Source organism: Lactuca serriola, chromosome 5 (genome assembly GCF_051521515.1).
Source record: "Lactuca serriola cultivar US96UC23 chromosome 5, Lser_US96UC23_V15, whole genome shotgun sequence".
Classification (NCBI taxonomy): Eukaryota; Viridiplantae; Streptophyta; class Magnoliopsida; order Asterales; family Asteraceae; genus Lactuca; species Lactuca serriola.
In genome coordinates this window covers 160,399,540-160,425,746 of record NC_136412.1, presented here as the reverse complement: position 1 = coordinate 160,425,746, position 26,207 = coordinate 160,399,540, and the positions used below count along the sequence as shown (strand labels likewise).

The 26,207-nt window shown below is 40.3% G+C and overlaps 1 long non-coding RNA gene across 1 annotated transcript; it reads right to left on the bottom strand.

Annotated features, from left to right (window-relative positions):
• Positions 1-6,202: 6,202 nt before the first annotated feature.
• Positions 6,203-6,766, bottom strand: LOC145051304 (uncharacterized). The gene is made up of 3 exons (XR_013683523.1): positions 6,593-6,766; positions 6,415-6,505; positions 6,203-6,275 (listed from the first exon to the last, which is right to left on the bottom strand). It is a non-coding gene; the product is annotated as an uncharacterized LOC145051304 (long non-coding RNA).
• Between the last annotated feature and the right edge of the window lie 19,441 nt (positions 6,767-26,207).

Below are 26,207 nucleotides of genomic sequence, written 5' to 3'. Positions count from 1 at the left end.
ATCTCTTTGTATGAGAAATCTCTCCAAGTATGTCAAATCTCTCCCAAATCTCTCTAAGTATGTGAAATCTCTCCCACATATCTCTTTGTATGAGAAATCTCTCCAAGTATGGCAAATCTCTCCCAAATCTCTCTAAGTATGTGAAATCTCTCCCACATATCTCTTTGTATGTGAAATCTCCCCAAGAATGTCAAATCTCTCCCAAATCTCTCTGAGTATGTGGAATCTCTCTCAAATCTCTCTCGAAATCTCTCCCCAACTTTCTATAATCACTCGAGGCATCCCGACCCCCGAATTTGGCGAAAATAGCCCAGAAACGGAAGTCTACACGAAAAACGGACTTAAGGAAACGAACCCTCCGAACCGAAAGTACTATTCATGAACCGAACCGAAAGTACTATTCATGAAGGTCCGAACCGAGACTACTGTTCATCCGAACCAAACATCGTATAAGAGGAAGAACCGAACCCGAAGGTACTGTTCATTACTGTTCACAACAGTTCCTTCGGTTCTGGCTTCCCTTCGGACCGAACCGCCTGACTTCGCTTCTGACTTCTCTTCGGACCGAGCCTCGGACCAATCCTTGCTTCGCTTCTCGCTTCTGGCTCGCGTCTCTCGCCTCCGAACCGTGCACCCATCTGACCGAACTTCGGCCTAGGAACCGAACCTCGGCCGAGATCTGAGGGGTCTCGCTGGAAAGCTCATTTTTCACCCGGTTTCGCGTAATTTTGCGTTTAAGACCCGTTTTTAATTGTTTTAACATGGGATTTTCACCCAAAACTTTATTTTAAAATATAAGACCCCTAAATTAATGATTTAATCATATTTTAAGGGTAAAATCTTATCCAAATAAGAGTAGGTAAAGTACAAAGGTAGAGTGTTGAATTTACCTTATTTTATGACACAAGCAACTCCATACCCACTCCATGATTAACCCACACTCCTCCCCACCATACCTTGTCACTTCCTTGTACTTTTTACCTCCTTCACAAGCCATCTCCACGTTTTTGAGAGCTGGATATTCATCCTCTCTCCTCATTTTCTCTCATTTGCTCTCAATTTCACCAAGATTGAACTCCAACTTTTTCTCTCCAACTTCTCTCTCTAACTCACGATCTCAAGGCTGATCATCAAGTGTTCTTCCACTCTTGGTAAGTGTAATCCACCCTCCTTGTAATTCTTACACTTCATTCTACTCAAATCACCGATAGCTCATACAAACTCCATAACTATCATGCTAGATTCTCGAAAATCTTCAAGACATTTCCAAATGTCCTTGAGTTAAGCACCTCCATTCTTCAACAATCATCTACTGAAAACACTTAAGGTGAGTTCATACCCCTACATTTTCATGTTTTCTCAAGTTTTTAGGGGGGGAATACAAGTTAAAACACCAAGAACATAACTAAATTCTTCTAACAGCTTTCACCAGAAAAATTGGACTCCATTCACGGACTGTTTTGGACATCTTAAACATTTTATTTTTCAAAACTGTTTTAGGTGTAAGTAGTTCCAGTTCTTAGCTTTAAAAAGACTACTTGCACATCTCCATACGATTTTTCTACAATTTATGGAGATTTTTACAAAACTGCCTATCATTTCAAGCACCAATCCGGACCAGTCTGTGATTATGGACTTTTTCACCCAAGTTGGAGGTCATTAAAAATCATGATAAAAATTATGAGTAAACTAGACACATTTTGGGAACTCTCAGAATTTACGGATTTAGTTTTCGACTTCGTATGATTTTTCTATGGCTTTTCTAAAACAGTGCAGGAAGGTCTAATTTAGTTAACATCATATAATTTTCATAACACCTTGTAACATGTTGAGCAAGGTGTATATTATTACGTGTTCATGTATATTTGCAATATATGACATTCTTGTGTTAGTATCTAGACATAAACCTGTTAACAAATGGATTTTTACTAGATAAAGCATAGATTACACAAAGCGTTATTATTGAAGTATACCCATTACACACAAACGTTAAATAAACTATGTTAAGTAAAAATTACGTACTTTATTGTTACTACCTTCGTTTTGATAAGCTATAATAGGTATAGTTTACGATGGATTTCAAAATGCATACATTACAAAAAGGAAACTTTCACTATGATTAAGTATAAATTCGTTAATAACTTTGTGAGACATCCTCTTCACATAAATCATAAGTCCTGTATTGTAACCAGAGTCTCCTGGAAGGAGAGCGTGATAGTTGTATATAGATCTATATTGGGCTTGACAACCCACACCAGAGCTGCTCGCAACAGCTAGACCCGCAGGTCTGTGGTGACAAGTGTCATTTCAGTTCTACGACGCCCGAAGAACGTCGTTTTCAGGCCACCTAGGTCATAGTATGGTTATAATAGACATCCTCTTCACATAAATCAGAAGTCCTGTATTGTAACCAGAGTCTCCTGGAAGGAGAGCGTGATAGTTGTATGTAGATCTATATTGGGCTTGACAACCCACACCAGAGCTGCTCGCAACAGCTAGACCGGCAGGTCTGTGGTGACAAGTGTCATTTCAGTTCTACGACGCCCGAAGAACGTCGTATTCAGGCCACCTAGGTCATAGTATGGTTATAATAGCTCACAGAAAGTATTAACAAACTTAAGAGTTTACGAGAGTTTCACTAATATCATACGCGTTTGTATTGAAATAAACACACATTATTTTCTGCAAATAAGGAAGATTACTCATACATTTCAGTCTTTGGATACAAAACTACATTATTCATTTTAAGGAAAATATCGGATTTTTCTGGAACAACTATACAATTACATGACGAGCTTTTTCATAATTATATACAAAAACTTATGAACTCACCAACCTTTGTGTTGACACTTTTTCAAAACTACTTGTATTCTCAGGAATTCAGTGAAAACAGGAAATCAACAACGTTTTGAGGATGGGACGATAAATCGTCAAACAGTTCATTTTGTTTCATAATGTAGTTGATTCGAATCATGTAAACATATACTTTGGTGTAACTTTTTCAATTATATTTATGATGGTTGTATTTACTTTGAGCACTATTATACACGTTGTTGTGATACTCTACATGAAGTCCTCCACCCCCGGACGTTTCCGCCATCCTTGGTTTGGGGTTGTGACAGATTGGTATCAGAGCATTGTTTATAGTGAACTCAGTATATCGAACCACATAAGATATACAAACTATAAATGCATTGGGACTAGAATCTCTGATTTTATGTTTTCAAAACAACTATACTTTTAGAAATAAGTAGATTCTTAATAAAAGTATACCCGCATGCATACATACTAGGGTCACGTCGTTCTAGAACGAAACAAAAGTAATGATTGTTGGATATCACAGGTAAGCTCGGGGATGTATGGTCAGTCTTGGGAGTGGCATAGCCTGATCAACTATGCTCGTCCGAAGAGTGATTAGCACATGCCCAAGAACGGTTGTGATATGGCAACAAGTCTAAAAACTTACCAACACTACCACAATGAAATACCATAGGGGTATTTGGTGTTATTATAATTACTTATTTGAGAATTAAATAGATTTTTATCAATAGGTCAATAATTGCTTAGTGGATACATTAAAATTATATGTATCCAGGACGTCATAGACTTAGAATCTGTGAATCTTTGCTCTACTTCCTGTTCTCGTTGGATTGGGGATTTAGAGTTAGGGTCGCTTATTCGAAGGTCTATCCTGTCCCAAATACATATGACTAGTATGCACTAAACAATGTATTGAAGTACCTGATAAAGATCATCTTATAATTATCTAATTAGTACATCTACTTAGTTATTTCTTATATCCCCATTTCTTGCGAAGATATCATGGCTGGATTTCATCCCCACGACGACCCGTACTACCCTAACCACAACAATACTGAATGGCTCGGAGATGAGCCAGAGAATGATCACCCAATCCCTGTGGATGGTCACCAAGCTGAAGGCCTTGCTGGCGGTTCTGACTCCGAACATGAAATGGTGAACCTATCCTCGATGACCCGTGTTCCAAATCCCAATCCTCGACCGGCTTTTCAAGGCCCGATGCCTCCTTGGGTAGAGTTCTTGGAAATCTGGAGCGAAGAGCAAGACCAACCTATGTCGTTCGATGGAGATCGAAGCTTCTACAACATAAACGAAGGAACCCCAGCAGATAGAAATTTTCCAATCCTAGTCCGTAGAGTTGCCCGAGACGAGATTCAGGGCAGAACAACTCTGCATAGTATCGCAGAGGTTGATGCAAATGCAAGAATACATACGATCCGCATCAATCGCCTAGAGCACACTCGTGAAAAGTCTGAGGAAGACTAGGAAACCTTGCTGCAAGCATTGGCTGAAACACGAACCGATGTCATAAAACTTCGAGTACGCCAGAGGGTGTACGAAAGGAACATGCTTGATATGGAGCGGCAGCTAGCTGAACTGAGAGATCACAAGAAAAATGACCGCCACCAGTAGTAGATGCCTTGCTTCATTTCATGTTAAAAAGGAATCGTTTTTCCTATCTATGCCCTATGTGGCATTCCCTAGGAAACTATCTTGTACTGTAGGTACCTTTAGTGAGGCCTTTAGGCAGCCAAGACACCCCTGCTTCGATATGATATAAGACCCTCTACAAGGTCAATTTTCCCTAATTTGTTACATCTTAAACATCAATGACGTATCAATCAGCCGAATTCTGTGTCACCTTTTTGTTCAAACACTCCCATCATGCTGCCATAGGAGCCTGCCTAAAACCCACTCTATTCAAGTTGTAAGACTAGAGTAATTAGCTCCGGAATCGTCCCTGATCTTCTCTCCAAGGTTGGATCATGTTATTCACCAACCAATGGAACCCGGTTTCAAACAACCAACATCAAAAGATCACTACCTGAACTTACTTCTACTCTGTATTAGGACTGCGTCATAGGGATGCAGGTCAAATATTCGAGAACATGCTCCAATTGGTTATAATAAGGACCTAGCCTGGGTCAACTATAAGGCTCCACTTGGAAGCAGAACTACTAAAAACTCATGGGTTTACCATATAAAGACTCCCGTTATGAATTGCTTTCAGAACGCCCTTAACAACCAAATTACGTTACAAATCGATATAAGATAAAACTTAGTTAGAAACTCGCGACCTAAAATCCCACAACGATCCACAGTGGATCCGAAGATGAAACACAGAAGACGTAGACGAAAGCAGTTGATGGCAGTGGAAGCAAGTGTGTAAGCATTCGATTACATACCAAAATTGGTGGAAGAGACGTATTTCAAACATGAGTCGCAATACCGAGAAGAAGAATCGAGAAGGGATGGAGACCACGGTAGATGAACAACACGTGTATAAAGAATGTATATAATCTCATAAAATGCCTGCTTACAAAAAACGAACCCAAATTGCAGCCAAACCCATAAATAGGGGGGCATTTTTGCCCAGTTCACTATTTATGCTGGTGAACAACTTTAATATATATATATATATATATATATATATATATATATATATATATATATATATAATAATAATAATAATAATAATTTAATAATTATGGGATATTTTTGTGAAACTGTTCACCAGTTCACTATTTATGTTCGAGGTCAAGTTTAATATATATATATATATATATATATATATATATATATATATATATATATATATATATATATATATATATATATATATATATGACATTTTTTTTGTCTTTGAATTACTTTTCTTGGCATTTTCGGCCTAAAACATTTTTTTAAATGTGATTTCAGCCCAAACTATAATTTTAAACATATTCAGCCCTCTATTTACAAAAATTTTCAGTTTTAACATAAATTTCGAAAGTTTTACATTTTTGACCCAAAATCCAAAAACTTTACATTTTTAGTCCCAGTTTTAAAACTAATGCCAATTTCAGCCCCATTATTGATTTATTTACTGTTTTGGCTCGATCTTTAACTTTTATTACGTTTTTAGCTCAAATCTTCTATTTTTTCGCAATTTTGGGCCCCAAAACCCGTAAGGCCCAAATGTAAGCCCAATAAGCTAATATTTATGTTTTGAACCCCTAAAAAGTGTTATTTTCATAAAAAGTCAGATTGATAAGCAAAAATACCATTCTAACCTTTCAGATACGAAAATATCATGTTTACCCCAAGCATTTGTTATTTTTCCAAAAATAACACTTATAAGGATTTTAACTTTGTTTTCGCCTCTTAAGCTTAAAGATTATTTGATCTTCAAAGTAAGTGGTTTATTATGTTATATGTTTTTGTATTCTTCACACTTCAACCATAAATTTCGAGATCTAGCAATGTTTATCGTATTATCACAACATAAACAAAATAAATCACATAAACAAGCATACACACATAGAATCAACACATGAGACTTGTATTCTCCCCAAAAAACCACGTAAAAACAAAAAACAAGGTGTATGAACTCACCTTGGGTTTGTGTGTTCGGTTTTGAATAGAAATGGAAGATATTTTTGGTCTTAGCACACCTTTGATGTAGATCTCGAGTTTAGGGAGATTTCTAGGAGTATAAACTCCAAAAAATTTGCTTAAAGCATTGATTTAACAAGAAAGTGAAGTTATTAAGCTTGGATGTGTAAAGACTTACCAAAGATTGACAACAATTGATGAAGACTCTTGAATCCAAGCCAAATTTTCGAGAGTTCTTTGAAGGAAGAAAAAAGATGGTCTTTAAGAGAAATGGAGAGAATTTTGTGTAATGTGTGTGTGTATGGTGTGTCTTCGGCCGAAACAAGAAGAGAGAGGGGAGAGAGGAGTGAAATGACCCTTATGGATACATGTCGGTCCATTTATGGAAGTATGAAGGGTAATATGGAGGTGGCACCTCCCAAAGTCAACTCTCCCTATAATACTTCTTTTTTTTTTGGCCGAAATGGGCTGAGGAAGGAGAAAAGGAATCACTTTGGCCCATTCTTGCCTTGGCTTGAATTTATGAGGCCTATAAGGAAAACTTATGGCCCATTGGGCCTTTAGGGTACCTCACGGCCCAATATTTGTATAAAAGAATTGATTTATGGCCCATTAGGGCTCATTGGATTTATTATGGCACAAAAATGCCCAAAAGAGGTGAACCCTTCCATTTTAGGCCCAAGATGGCCCAAAAGGTTAGGTTTTATGAATGTGGGTCCAATTATGGACCATTTGAGGGTTCTAAGCCCAACATAGTCAAATTGAAGGCTTATTGTTCCATTAGGCCCGATAAGAAAATCCTAGTCCATAATGGGCTTAACCGGGATTTTTAGGGTTTTCAACTTTACTTGATGAACCTAAATCGAATTTGTTGTCATAGGATGAGATTTAAGCATATTATGAATTAGGGTTACAACTCTCATAATTGATAATGTTTAAAAGAGTATCAAATTTCCTAGCTAACATGCTAGTTGTGACATCATCCCCCCGTTAGAGGGAATTTCATCCCGAAATTCTTTTTGAAGCTAAAGTTCAAGAATGTGAGAATAAGTGAGGGTACTTTTGCTTCATTTGGTCTTCGTGTTCCCAAGTGAATTCTAGTCCACGCTTTGTGTTCCATCGAACCTTCACTATTGGAATGCGACTTTTCTTAGTACGCTTCACCTCGCTGTCCATGATTTCAGCTGGTACCTCCACGAACAAGAGATTCTCATTGATTTCGATTTCTTCTAATGGGATGACGAGAGTTTCATCAGATAAGCACTCCTTTAAATTGGAAACATGGAATAGAGGGTGTATGCCGCTGAGCTCCGCAGGTAGCTGTAGTCTATATGCCACTGGACCGATTCGAGCAAGGATCTCGAATGGCCCAATGTACCGTGGGATTAGTTTCTCCCGTTTCCCAAAACGAATCATCCCTTTCCAGGGAGAGACTATTAGTAGCACTCGGTCTCTGACTTGAAATTCTAGTGGCTTTCTCCGTTTATCAGCGTAGCTCTTCTGTCGGTCATGTGATGCTTGAAGTCGAGCCTTGATTTGAATTATCTTTCAGTCGTTTCACGGATGATCTCCGGTCCGGTTAGAGTATTGTTTGGTGCTTGTCCCCTTGCTAGCTGGTAGTCACCTACCTCAGCCCAGAATAGAGCCGATATGCATTTGCGTACGTATAACGCTTCGAAAGGAGTGAACTTGATGCTTGTGTGATAACTGTTATTATAGGAGAATTCAATCAGAGGCAAGTGGGTGTCCCAAGACTTGCCGAAGTCAATCACACAGGCTCTAAGCATGTCCTCGTGTAACACCGTAAATTTCAAAATAATTTTTTCGCATAATATAAAAACATATTCATTTAATTTTCATAAAACATCAATGTTTGAAACTCCAATCCATGACATACAAGAAATTCCAAGATCACATATCATAAAAATCTCATGTGTGTGTACTGATCAAGCCGGCGCCTTCCCACGGTCATCACTAGTACCTGAAACAAATAACACCAACACTGTAAGAACAAAGCTTAGTGAGTTCCCCAAAATACCACACATAGCACATATTAGCCACTCAAGGCTATAACTCTGTGGGTCCGTAGACCCTACTCTGTGAACCCTCTGGTTCTAACTCTGGGAACCTTCCTGTTCCAACTCTATAAACATGCACAACATAAATCACATAGAAATAATGTAGTACAACACATAACATACATATAGCATACAAATACTCTGTCACATAACTCTGGTTACCTACTCAAGGTCAAGTGTAGTGAGAAGACTCACCTCGCATATCTCGATAACTCGTAAATCCCGGAAATCACTCGCGCTCGATCCTCCGAGCTATAATCCTCATATAACACAATATATCTCTAACTAACACTTTCACAACTAAGGTTGACTACCCCTATCAAGTCAACACTGGTCAACTCTGGTCAACGGTCAACTCTGACCGGACTCGGCGAGTACACTAGAGTGACTCGACGAGTCTATACGTGTTCACTGACTCCCTAGAATCCTCCCTTGACACGTCGAGTACTTACCTGACTCGACGAGTTCCACCTGGCATGAATCGCGGGGCCACCACGACTCAACTCGCCGAGTCTCAAGAACAACTCGGCGAGTTCCAGCTTGACTCAGTCCACCTATCAACCATCTCTGACTCTCCCTGACTCACTGAGTCAACCCCTTAACTCGGCAAGACCACTCGCTGAGTGGTTATGGACAATCTTCATGCTACTCGCCGAGTCTGTTCTTCGGACTCGGCGAGTCTAAGCCATGCATGAACTCAAACTCACTCCTGAGGTCAGATCCGTTCCAGTAACTCATAGATCCAGTCCTTCCAAGCACATTCATCACGTAAAGTTACAATCTTGGTGCTCATGCAAAGGTCTAAAGGCCTTATTTGATGATATGGTCTCTAGAATGCTATTCTAAGCTCATGGCCTCCATTAACACTCATAAAGCTTGAGGGAAAAGAGTCTCTGGACCTCTTTGGGTCCAGATCTAAAGCATCAACACAAAAAGAGGCCAATTACTCCATGAATCATTCCACAAAGAAGCCCTAACTCTAAGATTTACACCAAGGGCTGAGAAAGGAACGAATGGTTACCTCAAATGAAGTCTCTAGACTCAGGAATCACTAGATTAGCACTTCCTTTGGTCTCCTCTTGCCTTGATCCTCTTCTATATCCTCTTCTATATGCAAAATCACCCACAAATAATCAAGGATCTTCCTCTTTTCTCTCATAAAACGCTCAAGGACTCTTTTAGGGTTCTCTCTGGGGTTGGTGGCCGCAAATGACGGCCATAAGCCACTTTAAATAGGTCTCATACCCTGAAATTTAGGGTTTCATTAAACAGCGTGGACTCGCCGAGTCCGGACGCGAACCCTTTCCCAAACCGCGATCATACTCGGCGAGTTGAGCTCCAACTCGCCGAGTCTCCTCACAAAACACCAAAACTAAGAAGAATAAATAATACCTGGGAATCCGGGTTGTTACAATTCTCCCCCACGAGAACTAGACTTCGCCCTCGATGTCTCGCTCTACAAATAACTCCGGATGCTGCTCACGCATCTCATGCTCCGGCTCCCAAGTCATCTCGGACCCCTTACCATGCTGCCACAGAACCAAAACCAAGGGTATCTCCTTGTTCCTCAGAACCTTGATTTTCCGATCTCTGATTGCCACTGGTCTCTCAGCATAATTCAGGCTCGCATCCACCTGAATATCCTCTAATGGAACCATTGCCGACTCCTCGGCTATACACTTCCTCAGTTGCGACACATGAAAAGTGTCATGAAGCTGCCCCAACTCTGCTGGCAAATCCAAACGATAGGCTACCCAGCCTACCCTCGCGATCACTCTGAATGGACCAATATATCGGGGCCCCAACTTGCCCCTCTTCCTGAATCGAATCACTCCTTTCCAAGGAGAGACATTCAGGAGTACAAGGTTGCCGATCTGAAACTCAAGCTCGGACCGGCATCTGTCTGTATAGCTCTTCTGACGACTCTGAGCGGTTAACAACCTCTGTCTGACCTACTGGATCTACTCTGTCGTCTGAAGCACGATCTCTATACTGCCCATCACACGCTGTCCAATCTCTCCCCAACAAAGGAGGGTCCGACACCTCCTCCCATACAACAGCTCAAAGGGAGGCATACCAATGCTCGAATGATGGTTGTTGTTGTAGGAAAACTCTGCCAAGGGCAAATATGCATCCCAACTACCCCCGAAATCCAACACAAATGCCCGGAGCATGTCCTCGAGTGTCTGAATCGTCCGCTCACTCTGACCGTCTGTCTGGGGATGATATGCGGTACTAAAATGCAGCCTAGTACCCAGCTCCTCATGAAACTTCTTCCAGAATTTGGAAGTGAAACGCATATCATGGTCTGAAACAATCGAGATCGGCACCCCATGCCGAGATACCACTTCCCTCACGTACACCTCTGCCAGTTTCTCTTCTGAAGAACTCTCACTGATAGCAAGAAGTGAGCGCTCTTCGTCAACTTGTCCACAATCACCCAAATTGCATCAACTCCCCTGGTAGTCCTTGGCAATTTGGTGATAAAATCCATGGTGATCTGTTCCCACTTCCATTCGGGAACCTCCAACGGTTGCAACTTACCATGCGGCCTCTGGTGCTCGGCCTTAACCCTACGACAGGTCAAGCAACTCTCAACAAACCACGCAACATCCCTCTTCATACAGGGCCACCAATACTCCTTCCTCAGGTCCAAATACATCTTAGTGGCCCCAGGATGGATCGAGAATTTCGACCGATAAGCCTCTTCCATCAAAATGGTACGCGTTCCTCCCACAAACGGCACCCAGATACGCCCCTGAAATGTCATAAGCCCCCGACCATCGGTAACGAACTCTGAAACCAAACCAACGACCCGCTCTTTCTTCTGCATCTCTGGTTGCACAGCCTCGGCTTATGCCCCACGAATGGCATCCAACACTGGAGCTATCACGGTCAATCTCAAACATACATCCCGCAGCGGGGTGCTCTCCGCCCTGCGGCTCAGTGCATCAGCTACAACCTTAGCCTTGCCTGGGTGGTACAAGATCTCACAATCATAATCCTTAACCACATCCAACCACCTTCTCTGTCGCATGTTTAGGTTGGGCTGATCCATCAAATATTTCAAACTCTTATGGTCCGTGTATATCGTACACCGAACCCCATACAGGTAGTGACGCCAAATCTTGAGGGCGAACACCACTGCCCCCAACTCTAGATCATGGGTGGGATGTCTCATCTCATGAGGCTTCAGCTGCCTCGATGCATATGCTATCACATGCCCTCTCTGCATCAGCACCGCCCCCAACCCCAAAATCGATGCGTCACAGTATACCATAAAATCCTCCATCCCTTCTGGGAGGGCTAACACCCGGGCTTCGCATAACCTTTGGCGAAGTGTCTCAAAGGAGGCCTGCTGCTCAGGGCCCCATGAAAAAGCAACACCCTTCCGGGTCAACCTGGTGAGTGGCACTGCGATTTTAGAGAAATCTTTGATAAATCTCCGATAATACCCTGCCAACCCTAGGAAACTTCTGATCTTGGAGGGTGACCTCGGCACCTCCCAACTCATCACCGCCTCAACTTTGGCCGAGTCGAACAATATCCCTTTCTAGTTAACGAGATGTCCTAAGAACTGGACCTCCCGCAACCAGAAATCACACTTGGAGAATTAGGCATAAAGCCTCTCCGATCTCAGAACTCCGAGAACCTCTCTCAAATGCTCCTCATGTTGCTCTCTAGATCTCGAATATACCAAAATGTCGTCAATAAATACAATCACCGACCGATCCAGCATCGGCCTGCACACTCGGTTCATGAGATCCATGAACATCGTCGGGGCATTAGTGAGCCCAAAAGGCATCACCACAAACTTGTAATGCCCATAACGTGTCCTGAACGCTGTCTTCTGGACGTCCTCATCTCGCACCCTCACCTGATGATATCCAGACCTGAAATCGATCTTGGAGAACCAAGATGCTCCCTGCAACTGGTCGAACAAATCGTCGATCCTCGGCAACGGGTAACGATTCATGACCGTCAGCTTGTTCAACTCCCGGTAATCAATGCGCATCCGGTGTGAACCTTCATTCTTCTTGACGAACAGGATAGGAGCTCCCTACGGCGAGCTGCTCGGCCGAATAAACCCCTTCCCCAGCAGCTCTTGAAGCTGCGAGGATAACTCTTGCATCTCTGGAGGTGCAAGGCGATAAGGCACCTTAGCGATAGGCGCGGTCCCCGGAACCAGATCGATACTGAACTCCACCTGCCTCACAGGAGGCACACCCGGTAACTCCTCAGGAAATACATCAGGGAACTCACGCACTATCGGAACCTCCTCAATAGACCTCGGTCTATCGGAATCCACCCGCGTATCCATCACATACGCCACAAAACCCTTACAGCCCTGCTGTAGACACTGCCTTGCCCTAGCGGCCGAACAAAACGCCGATCCAGACCGTGTACCCTTACCGTACACCGTATGAACTCCCCCACTGGGGTCTCGTATGGTAACCTGCTGTCGCTCGCAGTCGATAACCGCACCGAATCTACTCTACCAGTCCATGCCCACAATGACATAGACATCACCCATAACAATAGGAACCAGATCAATCGGGAACTCAATACCGAAAATCTCGACTACGCACCCTCGGAAAACCTCCGTGGCATTATCACCCTCTCGTCCGCTATGGAAACTCTCAGAGGCCGACTCAACACCTCACGACTAACACCGATATGCTGACTAATAGCCAAAGATACAAAAGACTGACTCACACCCGAGTCAAACAACACCAAGGCAGGTACAAAATTCACAAGAAAAGTACATACGCATAACATAATATAAGCATAATATCTCAACATCAAAATAAATACACGAAAGAATACATACCAGCCACGACATCGGGCGCTGCGCGGACCTCCTCCGCGGTCATCTAAAAAGCTCTCCCTCGTGCCCTCGGCGCCTCGACCTTCACTGCCCGACTCTCGGTAGCTCTGATGGTGGCAGGGGCAGATCCATGAGGTGCTCCCTGAGATGATCCTCGTAATTGCGGACACTCTGCCTTCCGGTGTCTGGTCTGGTTGCAGTGAAAACACACCGCAAACCCCTTGGGGCAGTCCTTGGCCATGTGCCCCTCCTTTCCACACTTGTAGCAAGATCCTGCTCTACAGACTCCATCATGACCCTTGCCACACTTCCCACAAGTGCGGCCCTTCTGGCTCCCTGGTTTTGGATCAGCGGGCTTGGCCCGCTTAGCTGCCGGCTGAGACTGCGCCGGCCGCCGATCCCTCCCCTGAGACTCCGCCTCCTCTCTGGCCTGAGTCTCTAGCTCAATCTCCTTCTTCCGGGCATTTGCCTGAAGCTCGACAAATGTCCGGTACGAGGAGTTCACCGCGAACTCCTGAATGTCTCGCCTCAAGCTACTTAAATATCGGCTCATATGTGCCTGCTCAGTGGACACGTGCTCAGGGCAGAACATCGCCCTCTCATAGAGCATCCTGGTAATCACCGTAACAGACTCAGTACCCTGCTTGAGGGTTAGAAACTCCTGGGCCAAACGCTCCCTCTCCACCTGGGGAACGTACTCATCTCGGAACATGGCGGTGAACCTCTCCCAGGTCACTACCGCAAGCTCAGCAGGCGTAAAGTGCGCTGTCACAAACTTCCACCAGTCCTTCGCTCCCAAGAGAAGCTGGTTCAGCGCGAACCAAACCTTCAGATGCTCAGGAGATGAGCAAGTGAAGAAACACCCCTCTATGTCAGAAATCCATCTCATAGCTGCCACCGGGTCCTGGGTCCCATCAAACTCTGGTGGTTTTGTGTTGTTGAACTCTCGGAACAGCAACGCATCACCACCTTGCGGCCTCGCGGCAGCAATAGCTACAGTGGCCGCTGCAACAGCAGCCTCAGAAAGAGCAGCATAACGCTCGTCGAAGGTCTCAATCAATGTGGTCTTAATAGACCCGAACATCTCTGGTATCTCTGCCCTGATGGCCGCAACTACCTCCTCATGGATGATCCGACGGATCTCCTCATCACTGGTCTCACTGCTCTCAGGCATCAGACGTGTCCTCACCATGATCTACCTCTAAAATACAACATACGATAAATTAGAATCCATTCGAGCATACTCACACTCGACAACTCATCCATCTGTGATCCTTGGTATTCCAAAGATTCCTACTTGGACTGTACACCGCTCCGGTGCTTTTAGTAGTACGGGCCCAATACTACTGTCCGCACCGTATCAGAATACACCCCAAGTCCTCCTCTTCGGATTCCAAATTCCAAGTACTCTATCATGCATAATCCATTCTCTAACAGATCTCTCATAAGCCCCTCGCTGCTACCTACTCACTCTCAAGCATCTCATAGCAGCTCACCTCTCCCTAGGCTAAGGCATCACAAATCAGGCCACTCTAGTCCTAATAGGAGTACCTAGCCTACTCTAGCATGAGAATACATCATATCTGATGGGTTTTGGTCATAAGACATCCTATGTGCTCATACAAACCCTAATGCTTGGATCTAGGTTTCTCTATTGTACATGCTATGAATCCAAGACTATAAACCCTAATTCTAGCATAAGGAAATCAATATTAACATATAATTAGGTTTAAGATATTACCTTGATTGTTATGTAGCAATAACAATCCCAATTCCTCCTTTGAATTGACTTTGGAAGGCTTAGAGTCACAAGTGTCACTCCTCTAATGGTTCACAAACACCATAAGCAAAAGGATGAAGAGGAGAGAGGATGGAGGCTGCCCAAAACGTGTGAAAACCCTAGAAGGTTGCTTGTCCACGTTTTTGAGCCTTAAGGATTCTATTTATAGTGAGGCTATTAGGGTTATCTAACAAGGAAACCCTAATTTGGTTGCTTAAGCCCTAAGCAACCCATGGAGCCCTTTTCTTAAAGCCTTGGACGATTTCATATGGGCTTCCCCCATAGAATTCGTCCACCTTATAATAAAAGGCAATCCATGGCCCTAATTGCAATTATCTTATAATTACAATTCCAGTCCCTTAAGTTTAATTAATCTCTTTTAGTCACAAAACTAATTACCAATTAATTATTGACTAATATTAATTAAACAATATGATTTCTCCTTTAATATATTATTCTCATAATATATTAATAAATCATATTTAATCCTTTCTCTCCATAATTCATCCTATCAAGTTGCTTTGGTGAAGGCAACCCAAAAGGACCATGCACCATCGGGTCATGTACATACCAAAATAGTTATGGACTTAGACACTAATCCAACTGTCTCCCACTTGGATAAGTCTAACAACTATTCTGTGTATGACTTCGGATCCCGATCTGGAATCGTAGCTTTCCAAAGCCGCTGTCAACTCTGATCCTATCAGATACGCGTGTCCTTAGATAAGGGATCATATATTCCTCCATTCTAGATATCATATGAGATATGATTTCAAATGATTCTCTTTGTACTACTTCTCGATTTCTGATTTATGACGACAGACTAATTGAACAAATCAAATTAGCCCTAGCCCGGCCGAGCATTTACGTTTGTCATCACTAAACCATCGAGGGGCCCAAAGATATCGCTTTTATCCTACTTTGAATAAAAGGAATGGATAAACTTTGATACAATGCTCGCTTGCACTCACACACCGAATCACACACGACAATATGTTTTATAACACCAAGTTACTAGTGCGTTTACATATTATCAATGTGCAACCGATTCGCAAGATACAACTTACACATCTCGGTTTCAAGAATATAAGATGTTATCGTCTCTCCAATCACTTGTGATACAATTCATGGAGTGATCCAAGTGAGCGTGGGTTTAATCCAATGCTCAAATCATATTCGTAAGCACTCATGAACGTTGCAACAAACATTTGCTTATGTCTAATACTTTTCTAGACAATCCACACACCAATTCACGACAATCTTCATTCATATCTACTTCCAACATATGAACGACCGTGGCCCGTTTGAATAATTCGATTATTCTTAATAAACTCAATTATTCTGGAAGTCAAAACATGCAAATGTGAAACACAAGAATAATACTAATCCCATATGGCCTCAACCCTTTGAGCATAAATAAAACACCTTTTATTTATCACCATATTGATTACTCATTATTTGTAGTTCCGAGTAATCAACTTCTTACTTGAATTACAACACTTGTCCCATGCTCCTAGCATGCACACAATGTTTACCTATGGTTCTTACTTTGTGAAATAGATCATATTGAACACATTTCCAATCATTCTCATTTCTCAACTCCAAATCCTTTTTCCATAAGTTAAAGAATATCAAATTCTTGCTACTTATAGAATATGCTAGATTCTAACATTCTATGCAACTTATCCTTTCGTAATGTCACTGCACCAAAGTCACAAAGACTATTGCCAATGATATTACAAAGTCCTCTATCGGAGATTGTTACAAGACAATTCCATAGACGTGATGTCTCTCACTCAAAGTACATTCTTTGAACATCCTTTTGCATAGAAGTTTCTAATCTAATCATAGATTTCTCAATATTCAATTCCCAATATGGACACACTTCCATATGTTCCATATGACAACTCATTCTTAATAGAATCTTATCTATTCGTAATGATGTCGATATGGTCCATCCAATATGGAAACATTTCCATATTTTCCAATACTATACTTCCAACTACTCACAAGCGACCAATCCTCATCGAACTTTGGATTGTCCTTTGATAGTTGTATAATTGTTTTAGTCAAAACCAATTCTTGTCCTTTTCCCTCTAAATGCGCTAGACATTTGGAAAATTTTAGAATGGTCAAACATTAAAGCATTTGCAATCGATCCTATACCCGAAGCATATGGGACACGACGCATAATGTTTTATTTGCCATGTTCTTAAAATTCAAATTGTGAAGAGGGATGCCGTAATCATAATCGAAATTTTAAGAACACACTATGTACCTTTGACCAAATTTTATTAACATTCCACAACCTAAGCCTTTAGATTTGAAATGAAGCATAATATTCTCTCCCTTAATTATAGCAAAACAACTCTTCAACTATTGCGACTTTGCAAAGTATGACTCTTGTTTTCTATAATTAATATTGCTAACCTTGCAATACTTTCCTTAATAATCATACAATCATAACTTTTATGCTCCCACTATCTTGATGATTATTATAAAACATAACACTTATGCTCCCACTAGCTTCGACATGTATTCATAAACATCTTAACTTTCAGAAAAACAATGCTTATTGAATTTCTTAAGTTCATGTTTCTAATACTTAGTGCTTTGATAATCTTTTATCAAGGTTTCTTGAACTTATACACATTTGCCTTCGATAGTTCATATGTGTGTCTAAACAATTAAGACTAATTGCCAAACCTCACAATTCAAGTTATGGAAAGGGATGCCGTAACCATGATTGAATTTGAGAATGCAATTTTACAATCACTATCTTCTTAAAATCTCTCTTAGTGAAAGCATTTCTTCACAATCATTTTCATGAAGGAGGAAATCTTATGACACTTAGATTTGAGCGGTGTATGTGTTCTTATCCATGTGAATTTGTTAAAACTAAAGTTTACGACAAATTCAAACTCATATGGACCGAGCTTTCTTAATCTTGATTTCTTGCCTTATGGTAGCACAGCTGCCCACCATGTCTTCCAAGTAGTTAAGCAGCTCACCTTTTCTTATCAATGTACCTTTCATTGATTAAGGTGCTTTGCCTTTTATGCATTCAAAATGAGAACTCATAGAACTCTCATGCATAATTAACTCGATTGGATTGACACAGAATCAAAATAATGTCATCACGATAGGTTGTAAACCTTAACTCGTGTGCTAGTGATGATCGATAAGGTTTATTTGATTTGTTCTTGAGACCTTTCAAGACCATTAAGACTCCCACTGACTCCTTGACATATAAGGTTCTCTTGTCAATAACCATTTCTTGACTAACAAATATTCAAGAGTTAGTGTAGTTTTTATCAAAACTCCTCATAAATTGGTCCTAGTTGATCTTTGTCTTATCTAAGACATCACAACTTACCACATTTAATGAATGTTTTAAACCTTCTGAATACTTTTCACTCATTGTCACAATCTTAACTCTAAGACTTGTTTTGGAACAAAGTATGATTGACTTCTTGATTTGACTATTTCTTCAATCTTTGATTCCTCTTCTTGGACATACAATTGTACCAAGACTCACTTAGAGGATCAATTGAGATATGGTTCTTAATCATTAAGACCTATCATAAAGCATAAAAGGTACTCTCCCTTCTTCTTAGAATGGAGAAACTTTTATCTCTCTGCCTACTTGATTCTTGTTATTTGTTCTACTATTGATTTAAACCTTTTCAATCAATTCGGAATTACACTTAATCTTATAAGTATAATCATATTTACTAAACCTTTAGTAAATCATGACGAATATCTCGTTACTCTTATGGTGGACTTTGATCACACAACTTTGTGTACTCGATCTCCTAGTCCTTCACTTGACACTTTGTCAATGAATTAGTCTAATTTCCAAATACGAAATTTCTCATTCATCGTGCATCCACGTTGCATGATTCCAAGTTTCTGTCCAATTGAAACTTGGGCGATGAGAAACTCTCCCTATTTGGTAAATTCTCGACTTTCCATAAATAACATAATAAGAACCAAATCCATTATTGCTAATAATAGAACCATTTTAACATCAATTTTTCATACACGCCATTGTAAGGATAAATAAATAAAATTTAAAATCAAAATTTATTTTATTGCGGAAAAATTTTGTCCTTACAATGCAACTCATTTGAAAACTTATGCTAATACATCTTTCTTAGCAATCTAATTCTAACTCTAAGTAGTAGCTCAAGAATCTAATCTTCGAGAAATGTGATCGAAATCCATTCCTTTACGGTTAGATTTTGCTCACTTCTTCCCTTAAGCTCCCTTTCTTTTCTTCGATCCTACAAAACATCAATTGTAATCTTATTACATTATGTATTAGGAATCTAGAATAAAAGCTTAAAAGAGTTAGTAAATGGATTTTACCTATATTAGAGCCATATGTTTCGACTCTCCCATCTCTTAGATCTCTTAGGTAAATGGGGCAGCTTCGTCTCCAATGCCCCTTCTCTTGGCAATAAAAGCAAATCGACTCTTTTGGAACAGGACATGGAACTACTTCAGACATTTCCTTTCTCTTATGATCAAACTTTTCGATCGTAGCATGTCTTTCGTTGCCGTTGTCTATATCCATAGAGGTCTCGAAGGCAGATTCACCAATCAACTTTTCTTTTATATTGCGCCAAATCATTGCAGATTCAGCAGCAATAAGCATATAGGTGAGATCTATAATGGTCACGTCGTAGTTCATCATATAGTACTCTCTCACGAACTCACTATATGAGTTGGGAAGTGACAGAAGAACCCAATCAATAGCCATTTCCTCACAGACAACGGATCCCAACATTCTTAACTTATCAATGTGTGACTTCATCCCTAGGACGTGTGCACACACGGACTTTCCTTCTTTATGTTTACTTGCCAAAAGGGCTTGAGTGATCTTGAACTTTTCAAGCCTTTGAACTTGTGGGTTAGGGAGAATAATTGGAGGAGGAGGAGGAGGAAGTGAAGCATGATCTCTTGTTCCTCGATTGAATCGTGGAATATCATCTTCATGTGGAATGCTTGTTCCACGGGATTTGAGAAGACCATAGTTGTCGAACTTTGACATCTACAAAACGGGAGAAAAATGAATTCAAGTTAGTAGATAGATTGAGTCCTTGGTAGATCACCCAAATGAAATTCCAAGGCTAGGACCCAACACAATACGCTACAACCTAGAAAAGGGATGCCGTAATCTAGTTGCAGAATATTTGAAGGTAAGTGAATGACGATTTACTAATTTCCACCATGAAAAACGAAAAAGAAATTTAAGTTTTAAATCTTTGAAAACTCCTAGATCCTTTGAGATACATTGAACTTTCAATGGCATGTTTATATCTCGATATGCCCCTCTTGTTTGTGACTGGGATGTCGAGGATCACAAAGCGGGTGTGAATAACCATGCAAACTACATGGTGCCCTCACATGTTACAGTCACCTATTCGATGTGCCGGTAAACCACACACGCTCCACCGAACTATGAAAAACATTGAGTCACCCTTTGCTACCTTTGCTTAGACCCATTTAGTGTGCCGGTTAACCACACACGCTCCACTAACGTCTTCGCAAGGGTACAAAGTGTAATTTTATGGAATTGCATCAATTCACTTTTGCCTAAGTAACTAAGATTGGGAATTTTATGAAAACATTTAGTTACTTTAGTAATTCATTATACTTATAATGGAAGGTTTCGTCCTATCCTACCCGTTCGGCTAACGACCCTCCACTAGTCAAGAGTGCGGTGGGTAGGAGTGGATACCCATTCAATCGCCATTTTATAGGCAATTTCCTTAAACACCCCTTATAGACTAGCTTCGTGAATGAGGCCTACTAACGGTAAGACTGACTTTTACTCATACATATATATAATGTTAGACTTTTAATGTAATATATATAGTATAGGGTGTATTTTATACTTTTAAAATATTAGGTGGTCTAATTTAACAATTATACTTTTAATTCAATTAAATTGTAAACCTAAACTTTTATGGATTTATTAAATCTCTTTTAATTATACACCTTAATTAATTAATAAAACCATAAGGGTGTGATTTGAACTTTTTCAAAACTATACTAGAGTTTTAGAATTTAACATTCCTAATTAAACTTTTAATCAACTTTTAAATTCCAAAACTTGAGGGCAAGTTTTGAAACATTTCAACACATTAGGGTTTAGAACTTAAATATACATCAAAATTAAACCATTCAATCAAAATTTAAATTCCAAAACTTGAGGGCAAGTTTTGAAACCTTTTTCAAAACATTAGGGTTTTAACTATTTAAATTTCAAAACAACAAAACTTTTGGGTTCAAATTTAAACTATAAAACCTAAAGGGCAAAACATGAAACTTTTCATAACAACAAGGATCAAATAACAAATAATTCAAATTAACATTTAATCACATAATTATCCATATTTGATTTATTTAATGATTTCTTGCAAAACAATTTATCAATTTAGTCAAAATAATTAATCAATTATCTTATAAGGTAACAATTATCTTATTAATTGATAAATATCTTCAATTAGATCAAAAATATAGTCAAATATATCATATAATCGGATTAATATTGATCTAACATGATAAGGTAACTATCCATAAGCAAAAATAGCAAGAAATCACGAAATACCCTCCATCTGACGAGCTGACTCGGCGAGTCTGCATGGACTCGGCGAGTTCAGCCATGGACTCGGCGAGTCCAGCCTCCAGAATCCAAAAAAACGAATTTTCTAGTTACATCAAGCATCAATACAATTGAAACCAAGCTAGGCTCTGATACCACTGATGGGTTTTGGTCATAAGACATCCTATGTGCTCATACAAACCCTAATGCTTGGATCTAGGTTTCTCTATTGGACATGCTATGAATCCAAGACTATAAACCCTAATTCTAGCATATGGAAATCAATATTAACATATAATTAGGTTTAAGATATTACCTTGATTGTTATGTAGCAATAACAATCCCAATTCCTCCTTTGAATTGACTATGGAAGGCTTAGAGTCACAAGTGTCACTCCTCTAATGGTTCACAAACACCATAAGCAAGAGGATGAAGAGGAGAGAGGATGGAGGCTGTCCAAAACGTGTGAAAACCCTAGAAGGTTTCTTGTCCACGTTTTTGAGCCTTAAGGGTTCTATTTATAGTGAGGCTATTAGGGTTATCTAACAAGGAAACCCTAATTTGGTTGCTTAAGCCCTAAGCAACCCATGGAGCCCTTTTCTTAAAGCCTTGGACGATTTCATATGGGCTTCCCCCATAGAATTCGTCCACCTTATAATAAAAGGCAATCCATGGCCGTAATTGCAATTATCTTATAATTACAATTCTAGTCCCTTAAGTTTAATTAATCTCTTTTAGTCACAAAACTAATTACCAATTAATTATTGACTAATATTAATTAAACAATATGATTTCTCCTTTAATATATTATTCTCAAAATATATTAATAAATAATATTTAATCCTTTCTCTCCATAATTCATCCTATCAAGTTGCTTTGGTGAAGGCAACCCAAAAGGACCATGCACCATCGGGTCAAGTACATACCAAAATAGTTATGGACTTAGATACTAATCCAACAATATCAATATCAATATCACATAACATGAGGGTATTTTGGGAAATCACCATTCGGGCGCGGACTGATCGTACACACAACTCTGCTCTGCGTTCTTCCAAAAATCTTTTACTCTTTTTGAAAATACTTCTCAAATCCTCTGTTTGAGTTCGAATACGCCTGAAGGTGTACTCGAATCCCTCAAACCAAGGCTCTGATACCAACTTGTAACACCGTAAATTTCAAAATATTTTTTTCGCATAATATAAAAACATATTCATTTAATTTTCATAAAACATCAATGTTTGAAACTCCAATCTATGACATACAAGAAATCCCGAGATCACATATCATAAAAATCCCATGTGTGTGTGCTGATCCAGCCGGCGCCTTCCCACGGTCATCACTAGTACCTGAAACAAATAACACCAACACTGTAATCACAAAGCTTAGTGAGTTCCCCAAAATACCACACATAACACATATTAGCCACTCGAGGCTATAACTCTGTGGGTCCGTAGAACCTACTCTGTGAACCCTCTGGTTCTAACTCTGGGAACCTTCCGGTTCCAACTCTATAAACATGCACAACATAAATCACATAGAAATAATGCAGTACAACACATAACATACATATAGCATACAAATACTCTATCACATAACTCTGGTTACCTACTCAAGGTAAAGTATAGTGAGAAGACTCACCTCGCGTATCTCGATAACTCACAAATCCCGGAAATCACTCGCGCTCGATCCTCCGAGCTATAATCCTCCTATAACACAATATATCTCTAATTAACACTTTCACAACTAAGGTTGACTACCCCTATCAAGTCAACACTGGTCAACTCTGGTCAACTCTGGTCAACAGTCAACTCTGACCGGACTCGGCGAGTGCACTAGAGCGACTCGGCGAGTCTATACGTGCTCATTGACTCCCTAGAATCCTCCCTTGACATGTCGAGTACTTCCCTGACTCGACGAGTTCCACCTGGCATGAATCGCGGGGCCACCACGACTCAACTTGCCGAGTCTCAAGAACAACTCGGCGAGTTCCAGCTTGACTAAGTCCACCTATCAACCCTCTCTGACTCTCCCTGACTCACTGAGTCAACCCCTTAACTCGGCAAGACCACTCACTGAGTGGTTATGGACAATCTTCATGCTACTCGCCGAGTCTGTTCTTCGGACTCGGCGAGTCTAAGCCATGCATGAACTCAAACTCACTCCTGAGGTCAGATCCGTCCCAGTAACTCATAGATCCAGTGCTTCCAAGCACATTCATCACATAAAGTTACAATCTTGGTGCTCATGCAAAGGTCTAAAGGCCTTATTTGATGATATGGTCTCTCGAATGCTATTCTAAGCTCATGGCCTCCATTAACACTCATAAAGCTTGAGGGAAAAGAGTCTCTGGACCTCTTTGGGTCCAGATCTAAAGCATCAACACAAAAAGAGGCCAATTACTCCATGAATCATTCCACAAAGAAGCCCTAACTCTAAGATTTACACCAAGGGCTGAGAAAGGAACGAATGGTTACCTCAAATGAAGTCTCTGGACTCAGGAATCACTAGATTAGCACCTCCTTTGGTCTCCTCTTGCCCTGATCCTCTTCTATATCCTCTTCTATATGCAAAATCACCCACAAATAATCATGGATCTTCCTCTTTTCTCTCACAAAACGCTCAAGGACTCTTTTAGGGTTCTCTCTGGGATTGGTGGCCACAAATGACGGCCATAAGCGCCTTTAAATAGGTCTCATACCCTTTCCCAAACCGCGATAATACTCGGCGAGTTGAGCTCCAACTCGCCGAGTCTCCTCACAAAACACGAAAATTAAGAAGAATAAATAATACCTGGGAATCCGGGCTGTTACACCTCTAGCATCTGAATGGTACGTTCGCTCTGCCCATCCGTTTGAGGGTGGTAGACAGTGCTCATATCTTATCGTGTTCGCATTCCCTTTTGAATCGATTGCCAAAATCGTGAAGTAAATCTACTGTCTCGATCTGAGATAATAGATACTGGTACTCCGTGGAGTCTCACGATTTCCTTGATGTAAATTTGCGTCAATATTTCCATATTGTAAGATTCCTTTGTTGGTAGGAAATAACAGGATTTTGTTAATCTATCGACCATTACCGATATAACATCTAAACCTTATGCAGTCTTCGGTAACTTGGTCACGAAATCCATAGTAATTGTCACACCCCGAAAACCAAAGGCAGAAACATAACCGGGGTTGACTCCATGTTGAGTATCAAATCCAATGTACATAGTAATCACAGTAAACAACCATTACATTACATATATTTGAAAGTTTACATTTGTTTCAAAAGTAAATTGTACAAGTGTTATACATATATCATATAAAAAAAAGTTGAGACGAGTCTTCTGAGCACTCCGTCTTCACCAAAAGATATCGCCGGGTACCTGTCTAACTTGGACCTGAGAATACAAGCAGTTTGAAAATCATCATAAAGCTGGTGAGTTCATAAGCGGTTTTGTTTTATGAAAATGTATCGGTTTCCTTTAGTTTTCCAAAAAGGTTTGTTATCCAAGAAAATCCCATATTTTCTTATGTAAAGTTAGTTTGGTTATCTTTCGTTACAGTTCAATTACTCGATATATGTTAACCCCAGGAAAATCCCATATTTTCCTAAATGCAAGATTGATTGAATAACACAGAGTATAGTTTAATATACAAAACTATATATTGAGAAGCATGGGATTTCTATCCCGAATTAGATATGAAATACTATAATAAACACGAATTGTAGATAGAAAGTAGTTTGAAAACCTTGGGACTATCATCCCGAACTAGTTACAAGATAGTTTGATATACTTGAAATTTTAGATTAAAAACCATGGGAATACTATCCCGAACTAGATATAATATTGTTTGATAAAACCATGGGATCACTATCCCGAACTAGGTATAAGATAGATGGATAAAGCCATGGGATTATTATCCCGTACTAGATATAGTTTCAAAACCATGGGATTACCATCCCGTACAAGCTATAGATCGAAATCATGGGACTATCATCCCATACTAGATACAAGTTCGATAGACTGAAAACCATGGGACTACCATCCCGGACTAGATGCAAAATAGTTTGATAAAACCATGGGATCACTATCCCGAACTAGATATAGATTCTAAAACCAAAGCTGTGAATAAACTTATATTAATACATATTGTGAGTCGCGTAACCATGCTGATACGACAACGAGACATCCTTGACGTTAGTCAGACGTCGGACGATATCCAGAATTTGTCACCCCAGGCGTGCCCGCCTAACTGTAGCTAGCAGTTAAGGTGTGGGATTGTCAGTCCCGAATAGATCTATTCATAAATTCCTCGCTCTCCCTCCAGGAGACTCTGGTTACACTTCTGGGGAGGATTTACTGATCATCCATAAAGGGTAGTGACTACTCACAAACTAGTACTAAACTATTCACAGGATTCTCATACGATATCAAACATACAATGATTTTGAAACATAATACAGTGAAAATGGATACATACAAGAAACTATCTGGAAATACATTCA